We start from the raw sequence: 12,095 nt of genomic DNA on the forward strand, positions 1-12,095 counted from the left end.
TTTCACTGTTCTCTGTACCCATGACAATAGTAACTCTAATCCTATAACCCCTGAGTTGATGTCATTATGGAGAAATTAGCTGGATAGAATTTCTAAGCTTTGTTGTTGTTATGATCTGGAGTTTTCACAAAGACAGAATGGGCGTGAGGCCTCCAAAAAGGCAGGTCAGGATCTTCATGGGCCGGGCCACCCAAGCTCAACCAGATCCTCAAAGGCCGTCTGCTAGGGAAGTGGCAAAACAACAAGAATCATCCAAAAATGGAACAAGAGGAGGGATGAGCATAAACCTTCGGCTTGTGTTACAAGAGCACAGCTTTCTTCAAATCTTTATGAATCAAGGATTTACTTAACAAAAGTTAGCAAAAAGAGGCACAAGGAGTTGCCCAAAAGCCAATCCTTAGCAACCAAGTCCCAAAATCCATCCATCCATTATCCAACCTGCTATATCCTAACTACAGGGTCACGGGGGTCTGCTGGAGCCAATCCCAGCGAACACAGGGTGCAAGGCAGGAAACAAACCCCGGGCAGAGCACCAGCCCACCACAGAAGTTCCAAAATGATATCCAAAAAAACAGAAGCCTTAAAATGAAGCAAGAATAATCTGAAAACCAGAAAATCCAACAATAATAACTAGGAATACTCACGAGCCCCCACCATAAATGAATGATTCCCCACTCCTGAGCCTGCTCAGCTTACTTATACAGCCAGAGGAATGGCTCAAGATTGGGGATGTCAGGGTGGTCCCGCTTCCCAGGGCTCCACCCACAAAGACCATGGAATATAAGTACATTTCAAGAGACAGTACAATAATAGTAATAAACATAACAGAAAACACAAACAAAAACGACAATAAAATACATAGACATGTGTTAATACATGACAGCTGGGGTAAATGACCGGTTTGAATATTGATTGCGTGGCAGCTTGGCTTCTTAAACATTTTTGGATTCATAATTATTATCATGTGTAGGACCTAAAGGAACAGAGAGATGTACGGTGAGCAGTAAGGGCTATTAGAGCTTTTAGTTACAGGGCCCCTAAACTGTGTGGTGGTCTGCCTGCTACTATAAGAGGTGCCCCTTCGGTCTCAGCTTTTAAAACTCACGGCTTCAGTTTAGCACACCCTGACTAGAGCTGCTGATTAACTGTACAGACTGTCATTAGCACTAAAACAGAAGTAACACGATAGTCAGAATTGGATACTAACCCTCCTCACCTATTCTGTTTCTCTTCTCGGTACTCAAATATGGCACTTGGTGCCACAGCCCACCTGCCAAGTTGTTTTGCCAAACTAAAGTAAAGTCATCCCTGATGGAGGATCACAGGAATCATAGGAAAGAGGGGTCCTGTCATCGGATTGGCTGGTCCAGCGCTGTTTCAGCTGTGGAATGGCCAAATGGGGGAGGCAGCTTGATGGTGGAGGTCTCCAGTTTGTCCACAAACTTTTGGCCACATAATGCATTTCAGGAAGAAAAGGCAGCGGTTTCAAGGTAAGGTGGATTACAGTTTCTAAGTATGGGGTCCGTGAGTGGTGAGGTGTCATGTTGGTTAGCACGTGCAAGTAAACTTGACAATACATCAGGACTTGAGGATCTCTCTTAATGCCTGTCCTTCACGTTATCCACACATGTTGATTTGAGGTCTTAGGCTGAAGTCTCTAAGGTGCCATTTATTTGTGGCACAGATGACATAACAGCTGCCTGTAGACACGCAAACCCTAACATACTGTATGTTGTACCAGGGTGGCACACGATAAACTGAACCATCTCCGACCGGCTGGCTCAAGCTGTTATACAAGCGGGTGCCATCGAAATCGTGGAGCCTCGTTGTCACGACGGGGTCAGCAGCCCCAACTGTGGATTAGTAAGGAAGCTGTGACCCAGGGGGTACAGATGTGTGTGAAAGAGATCCGGAAGATTGGAATAATGGAGGCGTAAGTGTCTACCGGTTCTTTTAAGGAAACACGGGACATTTTCACACTGAAGTTTCCTGGCATAAACCTTCCAGTAAAGAGCGGTATTCACGAGTTGGTGAAGAAGTGGCTGGCGTACGTCTGGGTCAGTGGCAAACTGCAAAAAGAATCGGGCTCCGTCCGTTCGTACACCTGCGGTCGTAGCAGATATTCAGGAACGGAAGCCCTAGGAAATCGACACGTAAAATTGACACAACAATCGAATGTTTTGCGCAGGTCTCGTCAAGGTGTGTTGCACTCACTACGAGTGAAGCCGTACGGAATGACTTGGGTCCAAGAACTGAGGGACGACGGCGAGGAAAAACGTGTATTTTATTGCATGTGGCTCCTTCAGACAATTGCAATTGGATTTTTGTATTGCATATCTTTCGCTTCGTGTACGGGCTAAGAAACGTACGTCGACATTGGAGTCGGAGATGGTTCGGTTTTTCGTGCGCCACACCTTAAAGCACAATCTCAGTTTGTGTGTCCTTTGTGCAAAGCTTTGAAATTTAACACACGGGTGCTTCTCACCTGCCAGGTTTTAGACATTTCATTTCTGTCTTGTCACTCCAGGGGAAGCCTGAGGGGTCGGACCAAGGCACATATAATATTTCTGTCATGATGCCGTGCCCTTTTTCAACTTGCCTGCAGGTGTTTTTTTTTGTTTTTTTCTTCCCATTTTTGTGATAACTTTGACGATTTTGAAACATTCCAACGGAGTAACAATCATCTTAGCCTGCTGCCATCAAGTGACACCATGTATGCATACCTTTGCTAAGCTGGCAAAACGAGAACTCGCACGGGACGCCTGGACCGCCCAGGAGAGGGACAATACCTCCCCTGGACCGCGAGAGGGAAGCCACCCTGGTCTGCATTGGGGCCACAGGATCAGAGCTTGGAAGCTCAACCCTGTAGCGTCCCATGGCCACCACCAGGAGTCCTGGACAACCGGAAGTGCTGCCAGAAGATCATTACGAAGCACCTGGAGCACATCCGGGGTGTTATAAAAGGGGCTGCCTCACACCATTAGATGAGCCGGCGTCAGGAGGAAGAAGACAGAGCTTGTGAGAGAAGAAGTGAGGGCGACAGAAGAGCAGAAAAAGAGAGAAAGAAGGGACTGAGTATTTTTCTGAATCGAGCATTGTGAGGTGTTGTACATTGAAGAGAATCATTAAACGTGTGTGTTGTTGGACAATCTGGTGTCTGTCGGTCTGTCCGTCCGTCTGTGTTCGGGGCTGAACGTCCACAGTATAAAGGCCAGCGGCGCACACCTTCTTGGCTGTCCAAGATTCTGGTTACATTGAAAAGTTTCTTGTGTGCCCCAAAATGAAACGTTTATAAAACTTGCGTACACAACAAAAAGAGGCGTGAAATGTGCATTTCGAGGTTAAACATCGTAAAAGAGAACTCGATATAAGAACTTGTGTGTATTTCCGACAGATGGGTCACACTTTTGGACCTCGCAGATTTTAATGAAACTTGGCAGCCTGATTTGGCCACATGAGTAACCCACGGAACTGAATTTGAACGTCTTGATTCGATATTAACGGAGATTTAAGCTAACAAAATTTGAACTTATTGGTTTGGGGGGGGAGTTATGACTTTGACTGGCTAGATGTCCCTAAATATAAGTTGCACAGAAATGGGTCCCATATTGTTGTAAAGCTCTTTTCCAACACTGTATTTTGTATAAATACTATGCCATCCCCAAAATGAAAAAATGACCATGTTATGAGTGATTATGGGTGGCACGGTGGTACCACTGCTGTCTCGCAGTAAGGACACCTGGGTTCACTTCCCGGGTCCGCCCTGCGTGGAGGTTGCATGTTCTCTCCATGACTGCGTGGGTTTCCTCCCACAGTCCAAAGACATGCAGGTTAGGTGCATTGGTGGTCCTAAACTGTCCCTAGTGTGTGTGCTTGGTGTGTGTGTGCCCTGCGGTGGGCTGGAGCACTGCCTGGAGTTTCTTCCTGCCTTGTGCCCTGTGCTGGCTGGGATTGTTTCCAGCAGACCCCCGTGACCCTGTAGTTAGGATATAGCAGGTTGGATGATGGATGAGTGATTATAAAATTAAAAAATGAATAGCAGAATAAAAACTAGATTATAAAATTGGGCATTTTTTTTACAAAAATTAGCTTATAATGTCATTAACATCTCCAGAAATTGTAGTCTTTGGTTTATGTGTCGTTGAGGTGACATGACATGGTTTCATATCACTAATGGGGCTTTTCATAGCAGCCATATTGACAGGAAGTAGCAAGGCAAGCACAGGTTAATTCATGTCATGTCAGTACATTTTCACTTAAGAATAAAGCTTTTTATTTTAGAAGAAGGTTAATTACGGTTCCAATCATGCTACACAGAAACTGAACAGAAGCTTTATTAATGCCATTAATGACGCCTGTGCTTGCCAAAATGGCTGCTTGGTCTCATGCTTTTCCCTGAAGCCCTGTCACAGTGGGAAAAAAAACCAATATGTACGATTGTAAAAATGAAGATGTTGAATGCAATTAATTATTGAGCTGTTCAATCAACTCTATTCCATATGATACTCTTTATTATTTTACAATGTTCAGTGCGCTCAATATCGTTTGGGACAATTTCCTCGATTTACCAAAGCCTCTAATGCAGCCATCACGTCAGGCACTTTTATCACAATGTCCATAGAGTTTGATTTAGAACTTTAAACTGTTGAGCCGAGGGGTAAATCAATGAATAATGTGTCACTGTCCCAAATACTATGGAGGGCACTGAACATACAAATACTGTCGTGACTTACACTGGTGTTCACAGTTTTGGACTCACCCACAAGTTTTCATGTTGTTGGTTGAAATTGATCCTGAAGACATTACTGGTGTTGCTAATGGCTCTTACTTCTTGAAATGAAGGGACTGAGTTTTAATGTATTATCCAGTGTGGCCCGGCCAGGACACCCCACACCTGAAATGTGCGCCACAACTGGGTCAAGGAGCACCTGGAGCACTTCAGGGTGCCTTATAAAAGGAGCCAGAGTCGGGAGGAGATGGGCGACGCTTGCCTGAGAGGGTGTGGAGGTGGAAGGACGGACCGAGAGAAGGAGAGAAGAAAGTGTCTACAGGACTGTGTTATTGTGAGGTGCTAATTTGGTACTGTGCCGTTGGCAGAAAGGAAGGCTCCCCGACTGTAAATGAATCGTGTGCCGTGTGGCAAACTTGTGTCTGCCTGTCTGTGTCGGGTCATGGCGGCTGTACACGCCTTGGTGGTCCACACCATATAGGACTTGAAAGCTCCATTTCCAGCAGTAATTCCTTCGGTGCCCTAATGGTCGACTCCCTTAGCTTACCCTTTATTAGTCATGCCAGGTCAAAGTGCTAATTGGTTATTAGAGAAACCTTTGTATTTGCATTAGCACCACTGAACCTGTCATTCTGTTCACAAAAGCAAGTAAATTGCCTTTTCCCGCGTTCTAACATCATGGTCTTCATAAATTACAGTCCTGGGTTCAAAAATGGCCAACACAAGACAGCCTTCTCAATAGACACGTCCATCTGCTGGTTTTTTGGCAGAATGAAGGTCATACAGATTGCTAAGAAACTAAAGGTGTCTGTTACTGTCTTGAGAGAAGAGGGCCGACTCAGTCTGACCGGGACAGGAAAAGGAAGGGGAGAGCAAGATGGACAACTCCACACGACGAGTAGGACACAAGTGTGTGGAGTGTGAGAAACTAAAGCCTCACAGGTCCTCCATCAACAACTTCTTAAACTACACACCAAATGCCAGCGTTGTCTGGGATAGAGGAAAGACAACTCTAGAATGCCAGCCTTCGAGGCACAGTTTCAAAGAAAAAGGCTGAAATTGGCAAATAAAAAGAAAAGATGTAAATGGGCAAAAGAACACAGATGTTAGGCGGATGATACTGGAAAAGCATATCATGGCCAGCATCGCGGAGTCGTCTTCTCACTGGAAATTTCTAGCATCTTCCTGCAACCCCATTTTGTTTGTTTATGGGTGCCACTATTATTGTCATGGTTACATCACCTGTTACTACAACAAAATTTCCCACAACCACCTGGGAGTAAGCGAGCCAAACCAGAACAACATTTGGCACATGCGTTCCCAATCCCTCTGAGTTTAGGATTAACACAATATGTAGGTGTGCGATTTTTGGGATTTAAACTACTTTTGGCTAACAAATGACTTTTTGGTATAAAGGCATTGATTTTATTTTGATGACAGATTCGTTTAATTTTTGGTTTTGACAATGGCTTGACTTCCTGACTACAATTCATTACATTAAAATGCTGAGGCAGAACAATTTTGTCCTGGGCAGGGTTATAACAGTAGTCCATATATACAGAAGAGAATTCTTATGTATTCATATGCATACGTATCATAACCAACGGCTTCAGGCAAAGTAAGAGCTAAATCGGTTAAATATCAAAGGCTTATGCACATACATATTATCCTCTAAGCAATCTGGGATGTCACGAATATTTATAAACCAAAGGTTAAGAATGTGACAGGTCATTAAGAGGTGGTCACTCCTCTGGCCAGATGGCAGACATGCCTCTCGGGACAGGATAATGGTGGCAGGTGATGGGTAGAAAGTAATTATTTCCATCAGAAAGTGTATTAATGCCCACTAAACACGAGGAAATATTGGTGGTATAAGCAAAAAGAGAAGAATGGAGGAGTTGGGTATCGGGAGTCAGATGATTAAGAATTGTAATAAATACGAGGTTTGGGGCTCACTTCATTGAACTGAGTCAGCGTTGAGTTCTGTACAATAAAGTCTTACTCTGATTGCTCGTCCTGAAACTCTGCGTGTTTTCTTCCAAGCCAGAGTGAGTTTTTCTCCATAACAAGCACTGCCAGGCTGGTTTACTTCCCTATGATTTAGCAGCAGCATGTTGGCAGCTTCTTACCACATGAATAACCTAGACTGGCATTTAGATTGCTGCTGTTCTTTCTGGAAGCTTCATGTGGAGGGGCCTTTTGGGAGCCAAAAACAGGTCCCCTGTGACGTCACTGACACCTTGACTTTTAAGAATATACTCTCTTGCAGAATCTCTGGTGGCACTTTACTGGGTTCTGTGGTTCCTTGAGAAACTCTTGCTTGACATGGAACCATTTAATTCTGGGAAGGCTTCTTTCCATGGAAGAAATCAGCTCTGTGGGCTTTGAAGAAGTTTCTAATAAGTGATGGCTCTGTAAGCTCAGCAGGTGACACGATTCACTTTGTTACCAACACTCTAATGGCGAATCCCTAGAAGGCTGGTGACTTTGGAGGGAGCAAACTTCTATCAGCACGTCCCATTTGTGGATCTGCTCCAGCCGAATGTTAATGCCTTTAAATGAAACCCTGTGGGGCACACACTGGGCAGATCTGACACTTTATTGCCACCTACAAGCCGGTTATTGGATGGCAGAAGCTCTTGTATGTTTTGGGGGTTTGGGCTTGTTATTGTGTTTATATGGACAAATACAGGGTGAGCCAAACAGAAGTACCACATTTCAAGCGTTTATTCTACAAAAATGCTGCAAGATAAAATAAATTTCATTACGACAGAAGAAATGGTCTACAAAATAAATTTTTTTTCACTGTGTTTAAAAATGATGTCTTCAAGGTGGTGGCCATCATTAGCGATACACTCGTTCTGAACTCTTGCATGACTTGATTTCATGGCGAACAGCTTCCCTGACCGCTGCAATGTTTTCAGGTCGCTGTGTGTAGACCTTCGACTTGAGAGAGCCCCACATGGAGTGAGATCAGGTGAATGTGAAGGCCACATGACATCGTCACGCAGGGAGATCAGCTTCCCCGCAAAACTTGCATGGCTCTTCATGCCCTATGATCTGTCGCTCCATCCTGTTGACGCCAGGGATCCGAAACATTCATTTCTTCCAGTTGGGGCCACAAAAAGTCCTCTAGCATTTCAATATAATGTTCTGAAGCTCCCACCTCCTCAAAAAAGTAAAGGCCTACTATGCCAAATACTGCAATGGCGCACCAAACTGTAATACGCTCACTCTGCAGGGGTCTCTGATGAAGTTCACGAGGGTTGGTTTCAGCACAATAGTGAAAGTTTTGCTTATTTACGCAAACGTTGAAATGGAAATGTGCCTCGTGGCTGCAAATGAAGATGACATCTCGACGAACGGTTTGCAGGATGTTTGCGCACAACTCTCTACGACTCTCCCAGTCTCTCTCAGTGAGTTTCTGCACTCCCATCATTTTGTATGGATGGGAATTAAGGTCCTCATGTGAAATCCTCTTCCAAGATATGTTGGAAATGCTGAAGACGGAAGGGTCTGAAGGTCTAGGAGACTGCAAAATCAATGCCCTTACAGCTTGGATGTTTCTAGACGACCCGGAGATTTTCTGTTTAGTGTTGTACCCGTCTGTCTAAATTTAGTCATCTACTGAAGAATTGTTTTTCGATTTGGGACGTCACCGTTAGGAGGAATGCAGGAGTGTGTTTGGAAGGTGTGTTGTGTAGTGATGAGGGGTTTGTTGTTTTTTAAGAACACTTCGACAGTGAAAGCACAGTGTGGACGATACCAAGTGAAAACTACATGGGACCGCCTATCAAAGGACCCTCACCCACTCAGCTGCCTCTGCCTTGCGCAATGACCTTGAGAAATGGGGTATTTCAGTTTGGCTCACCCTGTAGATCTATTTATCTGTGTAAGCTTAGTTCTTGGTGAGGGAGAGAGAGAGGGTGCAGTGACTGCAGGTTTTCATTTCAGCTATTTTCTTACTTAGTAATCAATCTCTGTTGCTACTGGAAAATTCTTCATTTGCTTTATTTTCTGTAAGCCTGCCTTTAAGATTCACATTCCTTGTTTCCTTGTGGGGGTCTCGTGAGGTCAGATGCGATCCTCAAACGTGAATACACATCTTAGGGAACAACTCATTAAAAAGTCTGTAGTGAGTAGAAGTGAAATCTGCTGCGATAAAGGCTCCACCCACAAGGGGGTTTGGCCTAAAACACCTGCCCACCTCCAATTCCTCCAGTCCGTACACTTTAAACTGCCAGGGTTTCAGGAAGAGAGCAGATGAAACTGCAAAGAAGACTTGAAACTGAGAGAACATGAAAAAGTTAAACTTCGGGAGCTCAATAGTACAAGTTGACCGAAGGTTAATGATTATTTTGTGCATTTTATTGAAGAATTACACACACACACACACGCATAGATAAATGCAGCTACTTGACTCCACACATTTGTGGCCTACGTCTGTCTCCTATGAAAACTTTCTATCATTTGGACTATTGCTTCAGTATATGACATAGATAACCATTGGGCATATGCTACGTGTTAAAACATCACGGCTATATCCTGGCAGGGCTTGTTGGCATTTCCAGTTAGACGGTGATGTTAACTTACTTCAGTTATTCGTTTAGATGTACAGTCTGGTGGATGTTGTGCGGCTTCATCTGTGTGTCTACTGCTATTGATCGGCAGATCTGTTGAATTGGGTGTTTTTGGTCCTGAAATCGCCATCTCCTGTGGCTCTCCGTACCAACTCTCTTAGTGGCAGTCCTTTCCACTTTATCTGACAGGGTGTGACACAGCGTTTAATTCAAATGCACATTTTGAAATTCCTATTTTCACGAATGTTGTGGCCAGTTGTTCTTACACTGTCACTGTAAATGAACAACACAGCGTGCATAAAGCGCCTGCGCCAACATATCGGTCACCTTTACCACCGGCCCATTGATGTCTTTGAATGCCAACATATAATCTGATGTTACAGAAAGACTCAGGGCGCACTGTGCTCTCGTTGATGTGTTTAATAGGGGTCTTTTTAAGAGACGCTTTGGCTGTAGACAGTTCAATGTAATCAGAAGCTTGTGTTCTGGCGGATCAAGTTAAGGAGCGCACCTCTGCTCTTTGAAACTCAAAATCACGGCCCTTACTTTCAGCACCTCCCTCACAAGGCATTGGATTGGTTTAGAAATGTGACACTGCTTGTCCCCGCCCCGTTTTAAGCAAAATTCACTTGTGGTTGTCTCCATATGTATATATCATACGCCTGTCTCAGCGAGACTACTTTTTCCTTCACCAGCAAAAGGCAAACAATAATAAGACACAATGCGATCCAACAGATGACCAGCTAACTCAAAAGGCTTAAAATTCAGTCCCTTGAGAGCCACCATTTTTGCTCCAATTTAACGCTATGTTTAGTTCGATCTCACTACATTGCAGATTGTTGGGGTGTCTGGACCCCGGCTCGTAGTGAAACCAATGCACCAGTACCCTGGCGTCACACTTTCCTAGCACAGAGATTATATACAGTGGTGTCATAAAGAGAGGTTTACTTACCTCGGCAGCGACATGCATGTCTATGGTGACTCTTCCTATGCAGTCAGTAGATGGACTGGGAGAGCATGGGGGGGTCCTGAGGTCACTGGAAAGGGGTGTGTGGTGCTCCTGATATCTATGCAAAAGGACCAAGGTCCAAGTCTTTAGAGTCCAGGTGCTTCCTGTTTGTGAGACATGGACGTTATCCAGTGACCTGAGATGAAGACTCCTTCAGTACTGTGTCTCTTTGGAGGGTCCTTGGGTACCGCTGGTCTGACTTTGTGTCGATTGAGTGGTTGCTCATTGAGTTCTGAACGAGGCACATTACCTGCATTTTGAGGTAGCGTCAGTTACGGCACTACGACCATGTGGCACGAATCCCCAAGGGTGACCTGGCTTGCAGGATCCTCACTGTTGACGATCCGAGCGGCTGGACCAGGCCAAGGGGATGCCCACGTAACACCTGGCTGTGGCAGATAGAGGGTCATTTCCAGAGGGTGGGACTGGACCTCGTGTCTGCCTGAAGGTTTGCCAACCAGGATCCCAAGCTGTTTTGTCGTGTGGTGGGTGCAGCAACACGCTGTACCAGTGCATGCTCCTCAACCTGACCTAACCTGGCGCCGTAAACCACCAGGAGGTATTCCAGCAGTTTCAGTGGCATTTGAATTGGGGTTCCTGGGCCTCCTTTAGACTGGTGTCCTAGTAAAGGGTGCGTTCGACTCCAGTTGGGGTCAGCCTGGTTTATCTCTTACCAACCGGTTGCATTTGCACCAGCCTCTTTCACCAATCGTTGGGGTCTTGCTGTCAGGGTCGGCCTAGTTTGGCTCTTCCCTTCAGCACACATTGCTGATGACTATGGTCTGGTTCTCATTCTCATTCTTTCTCTTTCTTCTAGGGTTTCTTGGATGGAGTAGCCACTTAGCAGGTAGTGGATGTTCTTCTGACGGTCTTAGCTCATCATTTATTTCTGCCCCAGCACAAGGTGATGTCCCTAATGACTATTGAGCCATAGGGCATCATTCACATGGCACATGAAATGCTTGATTTCCTGAAAGCCCCTTGAGCATGCGAGTACCGTGTCGAGTGGCACATGAGACTGTTACTGGACATGCAATTTATTTGGAAAAAGGCCTAGTTTTAGACCTCCAGAGCTTGGTAATTTAATAGCCAGTCAGATTGCCCGTTTATTTCACATGGTTCACACAGCGGAAAATGTGAGAAGTACGCAGCACCCGAGACACTGACATACTACATGACAAGCCTACTGCAAGATACGCCTGCTTATCAGTCGTCATTACTCACGAGTCAGATAACTCCTCTCACAGCCTGTAACCTTATCCATGGTGTTAGGACGTTTAATCAGAATGAAGCATCTTCAAAATGTGTGTTGAGAAAGACACAGATGACTGGGTGTATCGCATAACATCACTGATGAATGATGTAAAGGATGCTAAGCGTCATAGGATGTGTACAGTTTGGTAGGTTCCTCAATGAAGTGGAGGTCTGCAGGTGGAAGCTACTGAATTTTTCAAGTCCAGTTCTAGGGTGTCCAGCTGGGACTGAGAGGCAGGTCATTCCTAGAAGAGGCGCATGTAACGTGCACTATGGGCAGCGTCTATATCTGCACAACTTCCAGGAATGCATGAGGGAGCAAAGCAGCAAGCCCCCTTGGACAGCCATGCTAGGTCCTTGCGTGTATGTCAAGTTCTCCTCGCGATGGGTTTACTAGCTGAAGTTCTCCCCCGTGGAATTGATTTAGTGACTACACCTGCACTTTATTCACTTAATTCTGCCCCAGGTGGCTCAGAGTACACTGGCTAGTATTTCTTAAAAGGCGTCTGTTATTGACTGATAA

At 45.1% G+C, this 12,095-nt stretch overlaps 1 protein-coding gene across 1 annotated transcript in view; it reads right to left on the reverse strand.

Annotated features, from left to right (window-relative positions):
- Nucleotides 1-12,095, reverse strand: part of abhd12 (abhydrolase domain containing 12, lysophospholipase) — a gene marked incomplete at its 5' end in the record, with an annotated part of 54,806 nt that overhangs the window by 41,822 nt on the left and 889 nt on the right. The gene's annotated exons all lie outside the window — the stretch shown is intronic.

The sequence above is a fragment of the Polypterus senegalus genome, chromosome 16 (genome assembly GCF_016835505.1).
Source record: "Polypterus senegalus isolate Bchr_013 chromosome 16, ASM1683550v1, whole genome shotgun sequence".
NCBI lineage: Eukaryota > Metazoa > Chordata > Cladistia > Polypteriformes > Polypteridae > Polypterus > Polypterus senegalus.